Below are 22,823 nucleotides of genomic sequence, written 5' to 3'. Positions count from 1 at the left end.
GTAATGTAGCACTTCATAGCCCCTTTAAGGTCAGAACTTTGACCTGGCCATTTCAAAAACTTTAACATTATTCTTCTTTATCCATTTTTAGTAGGACGACTTGTGTACTTACGGTCATTGTCTAGTTGCATGTTCAACGATCTCTTGAGATTCAATTGTCCTGACATTTTCATTTTAGAATTTGCTGGTTTAATTCATTGTTCCATGAAGTATGGCAAGCCTTTCTGGCCCAGATGCAGCAAAACAGGCCCAAACCAAAATACTAACACCACCATGTTTCACAGATGGAATTGCAGTGGAGTGCAGTGTTAGCCTTTCTCCAAACATAAAACGTCTAATTTAAGCCAAAAAGCTCTATTTTGGTCTCATGCATTCACAAAACATTGTTCCAGTAGCCTTCTGGTTTGTTTAGGTGATCTTTAGCAAACTGCATACAGGCAGCAATGATGTTTTTGTAGAACAGCAGCTTTTTTTCTTGCAATCCTGTCATGCACAACATTACTGTTCAGTGTCCTCCTGATGGTGGACTCAGGAACATAAACCTTAGTTTTCTTGCTAAAAGGTTAATTTAGGTGTCTTTTTGACCTTACAAACTATTACATGCCTTACTCTTGATGTGATCAGTGTCAGACTGGGCTGGCTAGGGGCCCACAAGTAAAATTTATTTTGGGGGCCCACCATACATATACAGATAAATATTACCTGCTCACACAGCATCAAGATGCTACAAGATGAATGATTATGGGGTCCCTGCAGCGACTTTGAGAAGGCAGGCCCCTGGGAAAGGAGGTTACTGGCTATCCTGCCTTTGTGCCTATAAGTCAACTCAGCCACATGAACATGTCTATAATAATAAACTGGGGAGTTTACTAAATATTCTACCTAGTTTTTTAGATGAACTTAGGCTGGTTAAGATGCTGCACACTGCCTATATGTAATGTAGTATGTCTAGTATGTTATGTGCCAATTGTGCAGAGGGTGGGGGGCTAGGGGCCGACCTTGCTTAGGGGCCCACCAAGGTATTAACCTGTACCCCTGTGGGCCAGTCCGAGCCTGTTTTCCAGCCTAATGATGTCACAGCGTGGTGTGGGCAGTAAACTCCACACCGAACACAAGAGGGAAGGGAAAAGGTACTAGGCCTTGAAACTAGGGAAAGGTCACCACCTAGTGAATCCCTAATCTGAGCCCTAACTACTATCAGTGTGAACAGACCTCGATGGTAGGAATGTTTATATGCAGGAACCTAGAACCCTCTCTGACCCTAAAGGGCAATGGAAATAGTGTCAGGACAAAAGGAGACGTGTTCCTTCCCAGCTGAAGGAACAGGAGACTCCCTCGGGCCTAATACCAAAAGATAGGAGAAAACAACAAACAAGAAATAGGGAAAAGACACTTAACTCCGAAGTACGCGGACGAGCAGGAACTCAGAGTAGAACCAGACACAAGCACTTCCGCAACCAGAATGGAGCTATCAACCGCATAGCATGATGGGTGAGCCAGAGATAGGGGAAGAAAAAAGAGGGTTAGTCACTGGGCCTTCAGAATGAGGGTCCAGGGATAACTTTGCAGGGCGCCAAAGGTGAGGCAGAATAAGTGCAATTCGATTTCACCAAAATTTTGGGGGTAAAAATAAATATATATTGACAAAAGATATAGTTAATAGTAGAACAAAGAAGGGCAGGCAGCCAATGGTCTCAACCTACCCTGATGCCCTCAAGGTGGGTGATTGGAAGAAAACAGTGGGGTTGCATGAAGACACTAAAAAGGACCACAGGGAGGCACCAGAATCCCTAGTATCTAGGATTGTGATGGTATATATCCCAAAGGTAGAAGCTTATGTTGTTAGGTATACATAAGTGGAGTGGCAATACTTACACACTCACCAGATATTTATGTTCTTAGGATTTATTCATATATGGTAGGCAAATAGTAAAAACAATAGTAGGCAGATATAAAATCTAGATATAAAAACAAAATTTGATTAGTCAGACCAGACTAAATAGAGTTGGAATGACCACTTAAACTTCACCTGAGACAAGAGGTGTGGTCATAACCAGCAACAACAAAGAAACAAGTGAAACCAAAGAGGCTGTCAGATCATATCACGTGCAGCCAGTCTCTTAGATCTTCTGACCCCTGTCACAAGAGAGACCGTGACAGTACCCCCCTTCTACGGGTGGCCTCCGGACACCCAGGCCCGACTTTATCCGGAGAGCTCTGTGAAAGGCTTTCAATAGAAGACTAGCATTAACGTCGGCCGCAGAAACCCACATCCTCTCCTCACATCCTGAACGAGATACTGGAGGGATCTAAGGAGAATTCGGGGGTCAACTATCCTGGCGATCTGAAATTCCAGATTACCGTCCACCATGACAGGAGTGGGAGGACAGTTCAACAGGTTCAACATATCTCTTCAATAACGACTTATGGAATACATTATGAATCCTTAAAACCTGAGGAAGTTAGACAAAAGGCTACCGGGTTTATAATGGCAGTGATCTTATATGGACCAATAAACCTTGGACCAAACTACCAAGAAGGTACTTGTGGACAGCCACACAGAATCACCCACTCTAAGGTCCAGACCATTCATACGTCTCTTGTCAGCCATATGTTTATACTTAGAGAAGTCAAATAAAGGACGGCTCTACCTCCTAATTTGGGATGGCCAGATGCACCTATCAGATGTCGCACTCAAAGCACCAAAATAATATAGTAAAAGTAAAGATGGGCACTCTAATATCCGGAATCACCAAATATTATATATTAATATATTTATTCAGGGTAAAATATGGCATGAATAACAAAAGCATAAAATTTTAGATCCAAAAACTAAAATAGGCCTAAATACATTATAAACTGTGATAAGACTAATAGCTGGTATGGATTGACTCTATTAGCCACTAAAGATGAAGTTGATGTTGAGCTGCCTGTTCAGGTCCAGCCTAGCTACACATATGGACCAACAACTATTGCAATAGTTAATAAAATCGAATAGGTGTTCAATAGGTGCCTACAAATAATATATAGTCCCCAAGTGATGTGTTTCTCATACACTAAAAAGAGACCAACGTGAAATAGGATGTAGCAAATGTTCCAAGTGAAAAAAATAAAATAAATAATCCAAACAAATCCAAGGAAAAAAGATAAAAAATGGAGATATGCAAAGTTGGCAAAAATGTTTGTGAACACTTCTTAATCGTGCAAAGAATCCAAATAAAGTATAGTGTTGCTGTGTTTAGGTAGGTGATAGTCAATCGCTACTTAAAATGCATATGCTGCCTATATTCAAAGACTTTATAATAGTAACTCCGCAACTGTAGCTGGTCCCTCCGGGTATAAGATTTTTTACTCCGGTGATATGGCCTCAATTGTTTGAGTCAGTGTTATACACTCTCCACAGTCGACCCGAGGAGAAGATATATGCAATATAAGTGATTACCAGTCGTTGCTATTTGTAGTGGTACTCACACTTAGTGCTGCTATCCGGTCTGTAGCGTGGCTGCACAGAAGGCTTACCTCGTGTGTGGAGTAAGGAGGTACCTTGCTGGTATATCTGGGCTGTATGGTCCACTTTCGCTGTTATCCACGGGTATCCAGAGCCGACCGTAGTTCACAGGTCTCACTCTGTTTAGATCGTAGGCACAGTCTGGGTTTATCTGCGATGGGCGTTTTCTCACTACTCCATGCGGTTGATTTAATTGTTCCAGCTGGCTTCTGCTGTCCGTGGGTTACCAGGCTATGGCCACACTTGCTTTAGTTTGTCACTGACAATTACAGTGAATTATTTTTGCGAAAACTAGTTGCATTCTTAATAGCCTTTCCTTTCAAGATATATATAGCTGAATCATGTGACTTAGCGGCATATAAGTATTTATTATTAGTAAAATATATAATCACATAAAAATATCACTAATAGGATTTCCCTATCTAATATGGAGGGTGGTCATAATATGCAGCATTTAGTATTTATTATATATGCAGAAGACAAAGGATATAGGTACATAAATCTAAAATTCATTTTTGGTTTTATAAAAAACATAAAAAAACATTTTTAGTATAATTTTTTTGTTTGTTTTAATAGTTGTTTTAAAAAAGTCACTTTAAAAAAAAAAGGTTTTTTTTAAACAAAAAATGCAAATAATAAAATAGAGACTGAGTAAGGGGATCCCAATTGTGGGGGCTGGGAGATAGTCGTCAACCCCATATGGTTCATTCAACACATGCTTTATTCAGGTGTACAGTGGTGGTCGGAGGGGTGTGGTATCTGATTTTATAGCCGATAGGGTATATTGTCTGATTTTATAACCGGTGGTCACTCATGGTGTATTTGGGCTGGAAGCCTCCCGACCAGGGGGGGTCACAGTGCTGATAATCAGCCAGACTGGTACCCTCCGTGATCCGAGGGCATCCAGCCCATTAGAGGAATCCAAAGATTTCGAGTTCGGCATTTAATCCGGCTGGTGTCAGACTGCCGAATTCGAAAATTCTCCTTGATTCTACCCTAGACATTCGGGCTATGTGGTTCCCTCCCCTCCAATGCCGATCTAACTGTTCAAAGGCTGCAAATTTCAGGGGTTTTGTATCCTGGTTGTGGATCAGTTTAAAATGTCTGAACAGTACATGCTTTTCGTATCCCTTTTTAATATTATTTATATGTTCCGCTATTCTTACTCTTAATGGTCTTTTAGTTCTGCCTATATATTGTTTGCCACACATACATTCTATTATATATATGACATTCGAACTGTCGCATGTTAAGAGTTGTTTTATTTCAACAGAGAAGGCAATTTGGGTTAAAATTCACTTGTGTGGTTTTCCTAGCAAAAGATGTAATTTTGCAGTTCACACAGCGACCACATCTGTGAAACCCACTGCTTTTACGCCAGTTGTTAATGGGTCCATTGGTCCCTGATTTTTGTTTAATTGATGGCGCTACTTTCAAACCCAAATTGGGTGCCTTCGAATACACTATGTCTGGTGTTGGGGGAACTAGGGGACCTATGATTTTGTCCTTCTGGATCAGATGCCAGTGGTTTTTAATGATCCGCTCGATTTTTTTTATATTGTGTGTTATACGATAATATTATACTGAATTTTTCTTTACTGGGTTTTGGCCCAATATCAATCTGATTGGGCACAAAAAACTGATTCCTATCCATTTCCCTGAGTTTTTGCAGGGCTTTGTCCACCACTGATTCTGGGTAGCTTTTGGCCAGAAATTGGTTTTTCATATTGGTGGCTTCCTCTTCAAATTTGTCCTCATTAGTACAATTCCTCTTGATCCTCCGGAATTGTCCTGTGGGTATGTTCATCAGCCAGGAAGGCAGATGACAACTTGAATAGAGGATGAAACTGTTTTTCGCCACTTTTTTCTGATAGGTGGTACACACATAGTGGTCCACTTGAGTGGTGATCAGTAGATCGAGGAACTCTGTGCTATCTTGGTTGATGTTAGACGTGAATTTGAGGTTGTAGTTATTATTATTAATCTCTTTTAGGAAGGTAGATAAATCCCCTTCATCGCCCTGCCAAATAAAGATGACATCGTCAATATAGCGCTGCCAGAGCACCAGATCCGACCCCAGCTTGGGTAGTATGGTCTCTTGTTACCACTGTGCCATAAACAAGTTGGCATAGCTGGGGGCGAATCTGGTGCCCATGGCAGTGCCCCGAATCTGGAGGTAGTATGTCCCCCCAAAGAAAAAATAATTGTGCGTAAGTATATGTTCAACGCCCTCCACCAGATAGTCTATTTGTCTAGTATTGAGATTCCCATACTTGTTAAGTTGCAATCTCATATTATTCATGCCCTGTTCATGGTTGATGATGGTATAGAGCGATTGAACATCCAAGGTCCCTATACGCCAATGTGGCTCCACCTTCAAGTTCTCCAATAATTGGACAACTTGTGTGGTGTCTTTAATGTATGCAGGGATCTTCTTGACCGTGGGTTGAATCAGTCTGTCAATATAATGGGATAAGTTGGATGTCAAGGACTCTATACCGGATATTATCAGGCGACCTGGTGGGTCAATCATATTCTTGTGGATCTTCGGGAGACAATAGAAGACGGGAAGTCTCTGTTGAGTCCCCAAGATGAAATCCGATTCCTGTTTCGTTAATAGACCTCCATTAAGGCCTTTTTCACAAAATTGGTTCAATATTTTTGAGAATTCCTCTGTGGGGTCCCTTATAAGTTTTCTATAAGTGGTTACGTCCCCTAATTGTTTCAAACACTCAACACTATATTTTTCAGTTTCTAGGAGGACAATTGCTCCCCCCTTATCTGCAGGGTGAATGGTGAGGTTATTACAGCTTTGCAGTTCTTTTATTGCATGGATTTCCTGCATAGTTAGATTGCTTCTTCGTCCACATTTGTCAGGCATCTTCCTCAACTCAGTCTCTATATTTTTCTGGAACGTGGATATCTCAACACTAATCTCCTGTCTGGGGAATTTTTTAGACCTCATTTTTAGTTCTGTATGTTTAATTTCTCCATCCCTATGTTCATTTGAGTTTGTTATAATCGGATTTAAAAATATTTTTTAAGACAGTTTCCGTATGAACTTCTCCACTCCCACATAGGTGTCAAATTTATTCAATTTTGCTGTTGGTGCAAATTTCAGCCCCTTGCTTAGCAGTCTTGTCTGGTGATCAGTCAAGACTACTGAGCTTAGGTTCACTAAGGACACCAGATCCACTAGATCCATCTCAGGGTTAACAAAGAACCCTTTTAATAGACAGAGGAATAAATGCCGGGCAGCCAGGCAGTTCTTACTAAAGCCACTGAGGAAGAAGGTAGCCCAACCTTCGAAACGCGTCTGGCGTGGATGAATAAGAAACTGACCCTGGCAGTTAACCGGCAAAACTAGATTTTATTGCTATCTAGAAAAAGCGCTTCTATTAAACAAACTGATACCAGGTCTACTGGCCATAGCCTGGTAACCCACGGACAGCAGAAGCCAGCTGGAACAATTAAATCAACCGCATGGAGTAGTGAGAAAACGCCCATCGCAGATAAACCCAGACTGTGCCTACGATCTAAACAGAGTGAGACCTGTGAACTGCGGTCGGCTCTGGATACCCACGGATAACAGCGAAAGTGGACCATACAGCCCAGATATACCAGCAAGGTACCTCCTTACTCCACACACGAGGTAAGCCTTCTGTGCAGCCATGCTACAGACCGGATAGCAGCACTAAGTGTGAGTACCACTACAAATAGCAACGACTGGTAATCACTTATATTGCATATATCTTCTCCTCGGGTCGACTGTGGAGAGTGTATAACACTGACTCAAACAATTGAGACCATATCACCGGAGTAAAAAATCTTATACCCGGAGGGACCAGCTACAGTTGCGGAGTTACTATTATAAAGTCTTTGAATATAGGCAGCATATGCATTTTAAGTAGCGATTGACTATCACCTACCTAAACACAGCAACACTATACTTTATTTGGATTCTTTGCACGATTAAGAAGTGTTCACAAACATTTTTGCCAACTTTGCATATCTCCATTTTTTATCTTTTTTCCTTGGATTTGTTTGGATTATTATTTTTTTTTACTTGGAACATTTAATACATCCTATTTCACATTGGTCTCTTTTTAGTGTATGAGAAACACATCACTTGGGGACTATATATTATTTGTAGGCACCTATTGAACACCTATTCGATTGTATTAACTATTGCAATAGTTGTTGGTCCATATGTGTAGCTAGGCTGGACCTGAACAGGCAGCTCAACATCAACTTCATCTTTAGTGGCTAATAGAGTCAATCTATACCAGCTATTAGTCTTATCACAGTTTATAATGTATTTAGGCCTATTTTAGTTATTGGATCTAAAATTTTATGCTTTTGTTATTCATGCCATATTTTACCCTGAATAAATATATTAATATATAATATTTGGTGATTCCGGATATTAGAGTGCCCATCTTTACTTTTACTATATGTTTATACTTGTTGCCCATTTTTTTTAGAATATTTTAAATTTTCCACCAAATAGAACTCATATGCCCCAAAAACGGCCACTTATCAGTGGACTTCTGTCTACGGTTATTTATGGAAAACTCAGCTAAAGACAAAAATGAACACCACTCTTCCTGGTTCTCCGAGACAAAACATCTCAAATAAATCTCCAGATTCTGATTAGTGCGTTCAGTTTGCCCATTCGACTGAGGATGAAAAGCCAAAGAGAAGGACAATTGTACCCCCAGACGAGTACAGAACGCCTTCCAGAATTTGGAAACAAACTGAGTCCCCCTATCAGACACCACATCAGAAGGAATACCATGTAATTTCACAATGTTATCGACAAAAACTTGTGCAAGAGTTTTAGTCTTACTAAAGCGTTCAACAACCACCAAAATCACAGTTTTTCCTTAATAATTAGGTAAATCTGTGATAAAATCCATGGATAAATGAGTCCAAGGTCGGGACGGGATGGGCAACGGAAGTAAAGATCCGGAAGGCAGAGTATGTGTCACCTTAGCACGTGCACAAGTACTGCAAGCAGACACATAGTCCTCAACACACTTATGCAACCCCAGCAACCAGAATCTACGAGAGATGAGATCGACAGTGGATCTGCTCCCAGGGTGTCCTGTGAGAACTGTACAGTGACGTAATTCAGAAGGAACCAACAATTTCACCGGAGGACAAGAATTAGGTGCATCTTCTTGGGCCTCCAATATCTCTGCCTCAAGGTCGGGATATAGGGCGGATATAACTACCCCTTCAGACAATATCAGACCAGTATCTTCTGAATCGACCCCCCCCCCCCAGGAAAGCTATGCGACAGAGCATCAGTCTTGAAATTCTTAACCCCAGGGCGATAGGTAACAATGAAATTAAATCTAGTAAAAAAACAACCATCTGGCCTGCCTTGGGTTCAGTCGTTGAGCTGACTCCAGGTAAGCCAGATTTTTGTGATCAGTAAGCACAGTTATAGGATGAATTGCTCCTTCGAACCAATGACGCCACTCCTCAAAAGCTAATTTAATGGCAAGCAACTCTCTATTACCCACGTTATAATTGCTTTCTGCAGCCGAGAGTTTCTTAAAAAGAATGCACATGGGCGCCATTTACTAGGTGATGGACCCTGCAACAAGACTGCTCCTACCCCTACCTCATATGGGTCAACTTCCACAATGAATGGCTGTGACACAACTATCCAGTATAGGAGCAGAGCAGAAGCAAAACATTCCTTCACCGCAGAAAAAGCTTGTAATACCACATCAGACCAGACTGAGACATCTGAACCTTTCCAAGTCATGTCCGTTAAAGGTTTAACCACAGTCAAGTAGTTCAAAATTAATTTACAGTAGTAGTTAATGAACCCCAAAAACTGAATAATCGCTTTCAGATTTTGGGGTCGATCCCAGTCCAACACAGCATGGACCTTCTCAGGATCCATACGAAAACCTGAAGATAAGAGTAGGTAACCCAGGAATTGCACTTCCTGAACTGCAAATACACACTTCTCCATCTTAGCATACAATTTATTCTCTCTAAGGATCTGTAACACCTGTCTCATGTGATCCTGATGAGTCTCCATATCTGGAGAATAAATTAGTATGTCATCCCGATACACAACAACAAACCTCCCCACCAGATGATATCATTAACAAAATGCTGGAAAACCACAGAAGGATTAGTTAACCCAAACGGCATGACCAGACTCTCAAAATGACCCTCTGGGGTATTAAATGCCATCTTCCATTCATCCCCTTCCTTGATCCTGACCAGATTATATACCCCCCTTAAGTTTAACTTGGAGAGCGCCTTGGCACCAACAATCTGGTTAAATAAGTCAGGAATCAAAGGAAGGGGGTACGGATCACGGACCATAAGCCGATTGAGCTGACAGAAGTCCAGACATGGCCTAAGAGTTTTACAAAGAAAGACCCTGCTTGGAAGGTCTAATATGTCCCTTAGCCAAACTTTCGGCAATATTCTCTTGCATGGCCGTTCTTTCGGGTTCAGAAAGGTTATATAACCTAGATTTGGGCAACTTTGCTCCAGGAATAAGATTGATAGGACAATCATATTCCCGGTGTGGGGGTAAACCCTGGCAACCACTCTCAGAAAATACATGAAAAAAAAAAAATGAAAGAGGAAACAGCTTTAGTGGTCAAGACAGAAATGTATTAAGACATGCAATAATCACTCCAATCGAGAATCTGTCTCGCTTGCCAGTCAATGGTAGGATTATGTTTGCTCAACCATGGTAAACCCAGAACCAACGAAAACACAAAATGGATTCCTGATGAAAATAAGCAACTCTTAAAAGGATGTCCTGCACCATCTGTAACAAACATGTGGTGTGGAGTCTATTGCAAACATTGATATATTTTTCTCTAATGCACTTGTTGTCAACCAATGCAAACAGTCAAACTGACCATCAACTAGGTTAACCCCTGCCCCACGGTCAATAAAAACCTCAATTCCCATAGTTTTGGACTCTAGTGCCACCTCGGCAGACAGGAGAAATCGGGTACTACAAGTAAATTACAAAAGTAAGTTATCTTACTACCCACCCACACCACCAAGAGTAAGATGGGAATTAAACATTTTTTTTTTTGTTTTCCCCTTTAAGCTGAATGTAAAGGACAGACATTAACAAAATGTCCCTTTTTTCCAAAGAAAAAACATACTCCATTCTTATGACTAAAACTCTTGCAAGCAGGACCAGGGGTAGCTCCCCCTAACTGCATAGGTTCGTAAACAGACATAAACTCAGGAGTCTCTCCACCCAAGGTGTCAGAGGAAGCCGCCACGTTATATGATAGTTCGTCCTGAGAGTGAGGGACCTTATACGTATAGCAAGGAACATAGCATCTTCCAATGACTCAGGATTTTCATGAAAGGCCAACAAGTTCTTTAGCCTCTCGGATAATCCCTGACAGAATTGGATACGGCGAGCCCATCTCCTAAATTCAGAGCAATAGATCTCCGCAGAACGCTCTCTGCCGTAAACCACAAAACTTGGTCTTGGCCAGGAAGATACAATCCGGGTCATCGTAGATAAGACCTAGAGCTCTGAAAAATTCATCTACCGACCGGAGGGACTGTGATCCAGTTTATAGAGAAAAAGCCTGGCTGAGCGTCCCCTTTAAGCAACACCATGATAATACCCACTCTTTGACTCTTATCCCTAGATGAGAGCGTATGTAACTTAAAGTACAATTTACGGTACACGACTCTCTGAACCAAATGAAATTATCGCTTCCCCCTGCAAATCTGTCCAGAAGTGCAACCTTAGGTTCAGGAGAGGCTTGGTAACTACTACTGGTACCAGCAGCCTGTGATCCCTGGATCTGTGTGCCGAGGTCAGCTACCTCTATAGACAGACCATGCAATTGTCTAGCCAGTGCAGCATTTGGATCCATAGCCTTACTGACACAAACAAAAATGACGGTTTGCTTTCCCAAATGTGTTGTGATGATCAGACTGACCAGCTAACCATGCACAAGCTTGCAATACATTTGTGCGTACGTACCTCTCCATTGAAGGGCCTGAACGTTATGTTGAGAGCTTAGCATAGACACTAATGCTAGAAGGGATTCCACTGTTCATATCTCTTATAGGCATGAAAATTAATGATTATTGTGACATATAAATGCATGTTGTTTGAATGATAACAGCCAATTGGAGCTCAGTTTTCACCAATTTATCTCCCATTTATCTTCCCCCATTAGTGGGCAGCACGGTGGCTCAGTGATTAGCACTTCAGGGACAACATCAGCACGGAGTTTGTATGTTCTCCCTGTTTTTGCGTGGGTTTCCTCCAGGTTCTACGGTTTCCTCCCACCCTCCAAAGACAATACTGATAGGGACCTTAGATTGTGAGCCCTATTGGCGACAGTGTGATGCTAATGTCTGTAAAGCAATGCGGAATAAGTCAGTGCTATATAAGTTAGTAAAAATATATAATTGTAAAGCAACCTTTACTATCTCACTAACTCATGGTATAGGTTACAGGACTTGAGAGATGCTAATGTTCAGCTGAACATTTTCTCACAACCCAGTTAAGAACCTCTTGTCTTGGCATGTGCCTTCCTTCCCTCCCTATTGTTTATTGTAGCGTTGTCTTCCAGCACATATTTCATGTATTTTAGCATTTCTTGTTATCTCTGTTTTCTTTAACTATTTCTGAAATATTTTATTTAGGGCTTTCCATGAAGTATTCAGCTCATATCACGGAGGGTTCTTTTGATCATCCACTGCTCAGATGCCAATATTGTTTTGTTCTCTCTTCTCGTGAATGTTTCGTGTTTTGCTTTCTTACAATGAAGTGTCAAAAAGACGATGAGCTTGAAAGTTATGTTTTGGAAAAAGAATGCAGAAAAAAATGGAATTCAGCCCAATTTTTCCCTACCTTCCCGTTCCAGTCAATAGAAGTCTTTGACTTTAACCATTCCTCAGATACAGATTGGCAGTGACAGAAAGTGCACCGACTTTTATACTGAAAATTGTTATGAAAGCATGCCGGTCATGTGCAAGAGATTAAGTATCAAGGGAATGGGAGAAAAGCGCAATATGAAGACATATGGCACGTGTTAAAGCAAAAGAAAATATTTGGATTTACTTATGAACCATTCTCTAAGTAGAATACACAAAAAAATAAAAAATGTACATTACTAGTAAATCAGCAATCAATTGCATCTCGCAGTCACTAGACCATATGCTACAGCACTGAATTAGCCGAACGTATTATATCTGACTATAAATACAGGGTAAATTTATTCGTTTTTTATATGCTATTTGCTCTCAAACTGAATGTCCTGTTATGAACTTATGCTAATATTTTCTCCGACTATGACAAAGTATTTCATTTACGTGGAGCAAGCACAGCCTGATTGAACATTTTTATTTCACATTGATCTAGAGACATAGACAAACAAGTAGGAACGCTAAGGAGTGGTTCAGAATAACAGCTGATTTCCGTTGTAATTCCACTAAAGAAAAAATTATTAAAGGGAGCCTGTCACCATAAAATGCAGTCCAAAGGGCAGGCAGCATGTTATAGAGCGAGAGGAGCTGGGCAGATTGATATACAGCTTTGTGGGAAAAGATTCGGTATAGTGGGATATTCATACTGCAGCCTTTAGCAGTGCCCGCTCCGAAAAAAGACGTCGGCAGCCACGTAGAATCTGCCTGTCATTTGAAGGCTGCTCTGATGTTCATGCAGCCTAAATTTATAGTGGCGAATGTGCCAAGAAAGTACTTGTCCATAAGCCATGGACCCCTGGCAAATATTTGCTGTCGAATCTATGCCAAATTTTTTCTGCGAAAGTCACTGTGCAAACAGCCCCTAAATTTTGTTTTTTGTTTTTTATAATATAATCAAGTAGCGTAACTAGAAATTAATGGGCCCCACAGCAAATTTTTGAACGCCCCAGGCCAGCAACTTCTTCACAACCCCCTCCTCTTGTGCAACCCCCTCTTCTATGGCTAGTCAAGAACGCGCTCTGTGACAAGGTCCGGGAGCCACTCGGACCGTTTTCTCTGACAATAAAATATTTTACTCCTCATCCCCTATAGCCATTCCCCTGATATAACCTCTTCTCCTTTTATGCTTAGGGGTACAGTGTGCGGTCTAAGTATACATCTTAATACAGGGAAGGCTGTCAATCGCTGATAAGACCACCCACTGCACTCCTAAACCCAAAGAGACCACTGTTATCCATCTTATGGGATAGGTAACACTGCCTGCTTTTTTAGATGACGTCAAGTAATATAGTCTATAAATGATCTTTATTACCTACAAGCTGCCACAATGAGTGTATTGGTATACATTGAAATTCAACATGGAGAAATGTAAGGTCACGCATTTGGGTGCTAATAATCTGTCATCTACATGCACCGCATGTCCTAGCCGGAGTAAAGCGAGTTTATAGGAGCAGAACAAACTACTATAAATAATGCAAACAATGTCATTCAGCTGCTTCTAAGGTCAGTAAGATAGTGTCATGTATTAAAAGAAGCATAGACGTACAAGACAAGGACATGGTTATCAACTGCGGAAATCATTAGTGCAGCCTCATGAAGAATAAGCAATTCATTTTGCAAACCACAAAAAGGAAGCACAAGGAAACTAATGGAAAAAATGGAAGCAAAGAAGATCATAAAGCAAACAGGAAATATTTATTGTCTCACATAGAGACGCACCCCTCTTGGCAGTTACTGTACTTTAAGTGGTACTTAAATGCATTGGTTACAGTCTCCAGAAGAAGTACACAAGCTTCACGGCTGGTGGCTACAAAGGACTACAAGTCAACTCGCATCCAAGATGGCATGCAGCTCTTACCTAAATATTCCATGCTGCTATAAATATTAGCGAGTCTACTCCCTACATCAGCATTCCCTACCATTGTTTGTGGGGTTGTACCAGCCATGCCTTGGGAGACCACTTTGTGACTACTGCACTCAAATAGCTTTCATACCAATTATACTTGCATCCTATTTAGACGGTGGCTGCTTTTACCACAGCTTCACAGAGTCCATAATAGGCTCACCATGTCTTGGAGTACCAATTTAACTTGGGGTAAAATCATGCTGTTTAACTTGACAGTACCTTACTATTTACTCCACTTGCATCTTGGTGCCTCCGCCATTATCTCTACTTGCAGAAGGAGGATAGCTACAGGCACTGAGTTCTGGTTGGGACAAATCATACTGTTACTGGTAGAAGTTCCCTGCCTTCCTCCCAATCATAGAACACAGTCTCTCACAGTCTTAGTCTTTGATTAACTTCTGACAAAGCAAAGTCACAGAGTTCTAATATGATGTGGAACTTTTTAGGGCTTAAAGAATGCCCTGGTACAATGCACAATGACTGGCTCCCTTGCAACACAGGCTTCTGCTACTTTCTCTCTTGTTCTCTGAATAACCCCTAAGAGGACTTATTCTTCCAGGTTCCATCTCACTCCCTATCACACGTTGGCTCCATGTTCTCCACTCCTCAATCACTCTTTTGACATCTCTCTCAAATTCATGCAGTACCCCAGTGGTTCACTGATAAATGAATAGCATGGTATTTTATGCATTTGTGCTCGGATCGGCTCATTACGAGAGGGTCCCCTACCTAAGCCTACATTCCCCCCCCCCCTACCTAGAAGCAGCAGAGTTATGCCGGAACTGCTTATCGAAGGGTAGCCTAAAGGGGCCAAAAGAACCATGCATAGGAGTTTTGAAAGACTTTGATAACAGAAACTACAAAACCAAAACTCGGAAAGCCAGTGACCTTTTGTATTAAGGATCCGGGATATAACGCATGGAACACGCGGAACTCCAACAACCCAACCGTTTGATTACATGTACTGGTACCTTATGCATGGACGCCGCAGCTGCTGCGCCCCTGTGGAAGGAATGTCCTGTGATCGAGAGAGGATCGACCCCTGAACCTGTTAACTAAACCTGAATGTGCTGAATACCTGCCAGGTATAGTTAACAGTGCTATAGGACAAGTTTAATTGAGAGTGGCAAAAAACCAGACGAAGCCCAATAGGTGAGTGATAGTCGGGGGTAGGTGTTCATATTTCTGAAACAGGCGCCAAGCTGTCTTGTAAGCCCTCAGGGTATTACTGGCCAAGGAATTGGCCATCAGTCTGTTAGCTATGGTGAGATGAGAGACTAGTCCCAGCGCAGCTGGGCCTGGTGAGGAATTAGCATTGGCAACCGATCTGCCCCTGGACAAACCTGAAAGAAAAAGTAGAATTTTTTTATTTATTTTTTTAAACGGAGAAGCCATGCGTGAGACTCTAATGGCAGAGTCATATGTGTAAACCTAAAACTGAGAAGCCATGTGCGAGAGACTCTAATGGCGGAGTCATATGTGTAACCTAAACGGAGAAGCCATGCATGAGAGACTAATGGCGGAGTCATATGTGTAAACCTAAACGGAGAAGCCATGTGTGAGAGACTCTAATGGCAGAGTCATCTGTGTAAACCTAAAGCGGAGAAGCCATGCGCGAGAGACTCTAATGGCAGAGTCATCTGTGTAAACCTAAAGCGGAGAAGCCATGCGCGAGAGACTCTAATGGCGGAGTCATATGTGTAACCTAAACTGAGAAGCCATGCATGAGAGACTAATGGCGGAGTCATATGTGTAAACCTAAACGGAGAAGCCATGTGTGAGAGACTCTAATGGCGGAGTCATATGTGTAACCTAAACGGAGAAGCCATGCATGAGAGACTAATGGCGGAGTCGAGAAGTCGTGCGTGAGAGACTCTAATGGCAGAGTCATCTGTGTAAACCTAAAGCGGAGAAGCCATGCGCGAGAGACTCTAATGGCGGAGTCATATGTGTAAAACTAAAACGGAGAAGCCATGCGTGAGACTCAGATGGCGGAGTCATATGTGTAACTAAAACGGAGAAGCCATGCGTGAGAGACTCTAATGGCGGAGTCATATGTGTAAACCTAAAATGGAGAAGCCATGCGTGAGAGACTCTAATGGTGGAGTCATATGTGTACACCTAAAACGGAGAAGCCATGCATGAGAGACTCTAATGGCGGAGTCATATGTGTAACCTAAACGGAGAAGCCATGCGTGAGAGCCTCTAACGGCGGAGTCATATGTGTAAACCTAAAACGGAGAAGCTATGCGTGAGAGACTCTAATGGCGGAGTCATATGTGTAACCTAAACGGAGAAGCCATGCGTGAGAGCCTCTAACGGCGGAGTCATATGTGTAAACCTAAAACGGAGAAGCTATGCGTGAGAGACTCTAATGGCGGAGTCATATGTGTAACCTAAACGGAGAAGCCATGCGTGAGAGCCTCTAACGGCGGAGTCATATGTGTAAACCTAAAACGGAGAAGCCATGTGTGAGAGACTCTAATGGTGGAGTCATATGTGTACACCTAAAACAGAGAAGCCATGCATGAGAGACTCTAATGGCGGAGTCATGTGTGTAAACCTAAAACGGAGAAGCCATGCGTGAGAGCCTCTAACGGCGGAGTCATATGTGTAAACCTAAAACGGAGAAGCCATGCGTGAGAGACTCTAATAGAGGAGTCGTATGTGTAAACCTAAAACGGAGAAGCCATGCGTGAGAGACTCTAATGGCGGAGTCATATGTGTACACCTAAAACGGAGAAGCCATGCGTGAGAGACTCTAATGGCGGAGTCATATGTGTAACCTAAACAGAGAAGCCATGCATGAGAGACTCTAATGGCGGAGTCATATGTGTAACCTAAACGGAGAAGCCATGCGTGAGAGCCTCTAACGGCGGAGTCATATGTGTAAACCTAAAACGGAGAAGCCATGCGTGAAAGACTCTAATGGCGGACTATATGTGTAAACTTAAAACGGAGAAGCCATGTGTGAGAGACTCTAATGGTGGAGTCATATGTGTACACCTAAAACGGAGAAGCCATGCGTGAAAGACTAATTGTGGTTTGAATATTTTTTTATTTATTTTTTTTAAACTATAAACCACTTACGCAGCTCCAGTATGGGCACAGCTCTGTGTACGAGCACGAAGAGCATGGTATAACGCAGGTCACCTGCACGGACTAACTAACATCCTGTGCCTAAATGAACCCCTTGGAACCTTCTGTACGGCCGGCAGCAGGAAGCCAGCCACCGCCTATGATCTGCTCCCCCTGACCGAGCCTGGTACTCCTTCCCCCGATCCCTGCCTACCTAACGGCACGGCGGCCCGTGCCAGACTTTATTGAAGATGAGGAGCGGGGAAACGGTGTCCTGCACCTTTACCCCCAGCCGCGTGGGGAGCTCACGCTGCTCCCTGGCAGAGTGCACCAGTGCGGGGGAGCCCCCCCCCCCCCCTCAGCCAGGGCCGACCCACCACCGACTGGACACTCGTACCGCGTGGGGAGCAGCGCCGCTCCCTGGCGATGTGCACCGGATCAGAGGGAGCCCTTCCTTTACCGTGAGCCCCGGCCCCCGCCGGTTTGAATCGTGTGCCGCGTGGGGAGCCGCATAGCTCCCTGGCATTATGCGCCGGCGCGGGAGTGCCCCCCCTAGGGGCTGGTTATTGTGACTGGAACCCGCTGGGAGACTGAGGCCTGACCGGACCTACTTGTGACCGTGAAGGCTGACCCCCCAGGCCGTGGCTGACCCGCGTGCGTAGACGTGACGCAACTACCTGTAGATGCCCACCCAGTGCCTGTAGTCAACGGGAGTGCGACCGAGTCTGTGGATGTGACCGACTGGCCCCTGTAGTCGTGAGGGGACCCTACCTCGGGAGTAGCGGTAACAGACCATCGCCTGTAGACGTGGTAGTATTACCTCACGAGTCTGTTGACATGAGACTAATGCCTGCAGTCGTGGCAGGGCTTTATAACGAGTCTGTAGTCGTGACAGACTAATGCCTGAAGTCGTGGCAGGGCTTTATAACGAGTCTGTAGTCGTAACGGATTTGTGCCTGCAGTCGTGGCAGGGCTTTAGAGCGGGTCTGTAGTCGTGACAGACTGATGCCTGCAGTCGTGGCAGGGCTTTATAACGGGTCTGTAGTCGTGACAGACTGATGCCTGCAGTCGTGGCAGGACTTTATAACGGGTCTGTAGTCGTGACAGACTGATGCCTGCAGTCGTGGCAGGACTTTATAACGAGTCTGTAGTCGTGACAGACTGATGCCTGCAGTCGTGGCAGGGCTTTATAACGGGTCTGTAGTCGTGACAGACTGTTGCCTGCAGTCGTGGCAGGGCTTTAGAGCGGGTCTGTAGTCGTGACAGACTGATGCCTGCAGTCGTGGCAGGGCTTTATAAGGAGTCTGTAGTCGTGACAGACCTGACAAAGCAACATTCCTATCTATACAATTATTATTTTTTTTTTACTTCTTTCCCCCCCACCAAAGGCCACGACTGTAGGCGCCACCCTGTAAGAGATGCGCCAGAGGCCTGGCCATAATAGTCCACCATCCCCCGTCCCCCAAGCCTATGCAGGAGAAAAGGAGGGGGTTGGCCCACGCCTGCACCACCCCTGACTCACCTGGCGGCCATGACAGCCACAAACCCCACAGTATCGTAAGTTAGCCAACCACCTGTGGACCTGAATAAACAAGGACAGACATGTGAGTGAGCGCACGGTGGCTGGGTGACCCTTCACTCCTGCCACCGCTCCTTTGCTGTCCACCGGATTATTGCGACTGCGCCCGAACCAACCCCCTGACTCGCCGTATGGGCTTGCGGGCGGCCCGGCTGCGTGCGCAAAGTGACGTGGCCAGCCCCCCTCTTTGGAGCCCTCTTTATATTTGATCCTTAAAACATATCCCAAATATATAATATATATATATTTTTTTTTGTCCTGCCTTAGTACCTAGCCACTGTGCCTGAGCAAGGAGCCCTGTACCTGGACTGCAGTACCAGTATGGGCCTGTAGGTGTCGCCCTCTATCAAGCCAGGGCCTGCTGGAGCGCAGCAAGCCTGTGAGCTGCGCTGAGGAGCCGACGGCCGGCGTGACCGCTGCTCTGGGTATGTGAAGGACGTGTGACCCATCGCTGCTGAGCCACAGATGAGGGGAGCCCGCCTGGGGGACGCTGCACGTGGGAGCGGGGGTGCTTGGCGCGGGGCCTGGAGCGGATCGGGGTGCCTGTATCGGGGTGCCGGAAGCGATCGGGAGTGCGGGCAGTCGCCAGCGCGGCTGGGGCCCGGCGGCACGCTCGGCAGCCCCCCATGTTATACATAGCGAGACGGGTGTGCAGCCACCCTGCCTACCTAATCACCGAAGCGACGAGCCCGACGCAGCCGACCACCCGATTCTCCAGTGACGCACGCACTTCTCTGGCACCAACCCACGAGCCGATTCGAAAGCATTCGAACCGACAAGTGGGGGCAGGAGAGCCAGGTTTAAATAATTAAAGCCCCGCCTCCCCTCACACAAACACGGCACTTTTTGATTGCCTACCACTTGTTCATCCCAAAAGCTCTGGATGAGAATTATAGAGTTAACATTCAGTCCCTTAGAGTCTGTTACTTGCTATATCTGGGCTGCTCCCACCCCCCTTTTATTTGAGGAGCAGGTAGAGTTTACTGGTGTAAGCAGAAGAGTGAGGAGCTGAGTATTGTGTGCACAGTGTAAGACTTGCAAGAAGTAACTGATGGACCTGTGAGCCAAGTGTAGCTAAAGCGACCTGATTACAAGTCAGCCTCTGAGGGAAAAAAGCATTGAATCAGACAAGAGGTTGAGGGCCAATACAAGGCATGGAGCAGGGGCATAACGTCAGTAAAGATAAGGCATGAAATTAGGCTGTGGACTTCACTGCTTTAGGCAAGTGATAAACCTCAGGCACCTGTTTATACTTCTGAGACAGATTGGCTATCTGTTAAATGACTACATCCCAAGTCATAGCGTGAGGCTAATTGTGCAAGATAATCTGCCTCCCTTGGCCATATTGGGAAGTTTGCTTAAGTTAACTAGATAGAGAGAGACTCAGCGAAGTGTTCATGGTCTATACCCTCATACACAGCCTTGGGAAAACTGTACATGTAAATTGCATGGAGTGAACTTTCTGTTACCAACAGAGTCATCTGCCCAAAGTGCCTCAGTAAAGTACTGTAGATGTTTACTCCACAGACTGGCCTCCTTACAGTTTAACTGGGTCTTCCTGCACTGACTCATCATTTTCTGCTTTGATGGCACCTCCTGGGAGCCCTGCTTTGCTCCCCAAGAACACATTACCAGTGAGGACATCCCACCTACCACCAGGCAGGAGATCCCCCAAACTTTGATGTGCTCTGTGTAAATGAAAGGGTGCGCCCCTACCATCACTGCACTGTCCCAGGAGCACCTGAGAAAGGGGATTGCTGACGTGACTACTACTACCCCTATCCTCTCTGCCTACTTGAATCGGTTGGCGTATGAGTGCTCTTATGATCCACTGCTGGCCCTCTCCCGGGTCGCTGCATCCTCATCACGTTCACTATTGTTGCAGAAAAGCAGCAGATTTTCCCAACTGATTCAATTCTTTCAGTGGATCATAAGCACAATCCATCACAACAAATCCATATAAATATGAAGGGTTTGCTCATGAGTTTTAATTTTGAATAACTAGAAACCTCCTAATAGTATCCACATCTTCTCTGACCTCTACCCTGTAGAGCTCAATAGTGATTATCTTGCCGCTCATGTTCGAGGAGTTTGGGGACCTCTAAAATTGGTAGGTTTTCTTTACAGTATGGCCTCACCAGACACCATTGCTGTCCACATGGTGGATTTCAGACTACTGAAACACAGAAAAATCTTATTACGGAAAGACTTCACTGTGAAGAAGCACTTTTTGGCTGGACTACAGACACTAAAAAAATCACTGAAAAAAGATTCAAAATATCCTACACGATATGATTGTAAATATGCACATGTGCATGGCTACATTTATAAAATCACAGAAAATAATGGACTATAGCAATAGATGCAAACATATGTAGCCATGCACATCCGCATATTTACCATCATATCATGCAGGATGTTTTGTATCTTTTTTCCGCTATTTTTTTGATTTGTCTTGAAGGAGTGGCAAGTGTACTTTTGTCCCACCTATCTAATAGACGACCTTGATTAAAAGGGTACATAGAGCTGTGCGGGCTCCTCCTCTCATTAGTTGCTGATGCACACAGAGGTAACTAGGAGCAGCACACTATAGGTGCAGGGTCTGCTCTCCTGAATATAGATGCATAACAACATAGGCAGGTTTAGCGTAGGACCTGCCTGACCTGAGACCACCTTGGCGCTGGGCATGTAGGCACAGATGTGTTTTGATCAAAATATATTGGCTGGGAGTCTCAGATTTTATCATTAGAGTGAGGGCCTAGTCCACATGTTATGTTTGCATCTATTACTGGACTTTGGACAGTAACCTAAATATAATAGACTCTTCAATAAAATATAAAATCCTGTTTAGAATCTTAGAAGGTGTGCCAGATCCTACATCCTTTACTGTACAAAGATGTGCTATCTCCAGCTCAATATCTATCTTTAGTTGCCATTTTTTTCTTTCGCTCTCAGTTTTATACATTGGATCTCATGTTGAGATCCAATGTCTGTCCTTCTGTCTCAGGTACCTATTTTGGTCTTGGATGAGAATAGTAGATTAAGCCATGGTACACAACCATTAGGTCTGCCACCAGGGGCGTAGCTAAAGGCTCATGGGCCCTGGTGCAAAAGTTCAGCTTGGGCCCCCCCCCCCCCCTTCACTCTGCGTTGGTGCACCTAGCTTTTCCGCTGGCAAATATTGAAGTGGCCCCCCCCCCATGCCAAATTCTCAACCTAACCCCTTCCCTCCAGTCCTACTGTTAAAGGGGTTGTCCTCTTTTTACTACTGATGACCTATCCTCAGGATAGGTCATCAATATCAGATTGTCAGGGTCCCCCAACACCCCTGCCGATCAGCTGTTTGAAGAGAGGGCAGCGCTCATATGAGAGCTGCTTTCTCTGCTCTGTTCTCCTGCTCGCCATAGCATTTGCAGTGATGAGCAGGTAAACAGAGCAGAGAAGCAGCGCTCATACAAAAAAAATAAACGGACAACCCCTTTAAATACATACTTGGAAAACATTACATACAGCACTACAGAACATACAGTATAGGGTCATACAGTGCCACATATGTACCTCTTACATCCAGTGGCATCTCCTCTCTGATGTAGATATTCTCTTTCCTCTTCTTCTCCTGTTAGACCAGACCACCATGGTGACTTCTTTCAGCCGCGCCTCGTCTCTGCAGAGTTTAACAAACAGACATCTTATTTTCCAACTTTTCCATCCCACCTTCTCAACAACCCATCCCTCCACTCCCAAAACTGTGTCCACTGTGCTCCCCAATAGAGTTGAGAGGACACCTTGATGTT

The sequence above is a fragment of the Bufo gargarizans genome, chromosome 3 (assembly GCF_014858855.1).
Source record: "Bufo gargarizans isolate SCDJY-AF-19 chromosome 3, ASM1485885v1, whole genome shotgun sequence".
Lineage (NCBI taxonomy): Eukaryota > Metazoa > Chordata > Amphibia > Anura > Bufonidae > Bufo > Bufo gargarizans.
Note: the sequence above shows the minus strand (reverse complement) of the source record.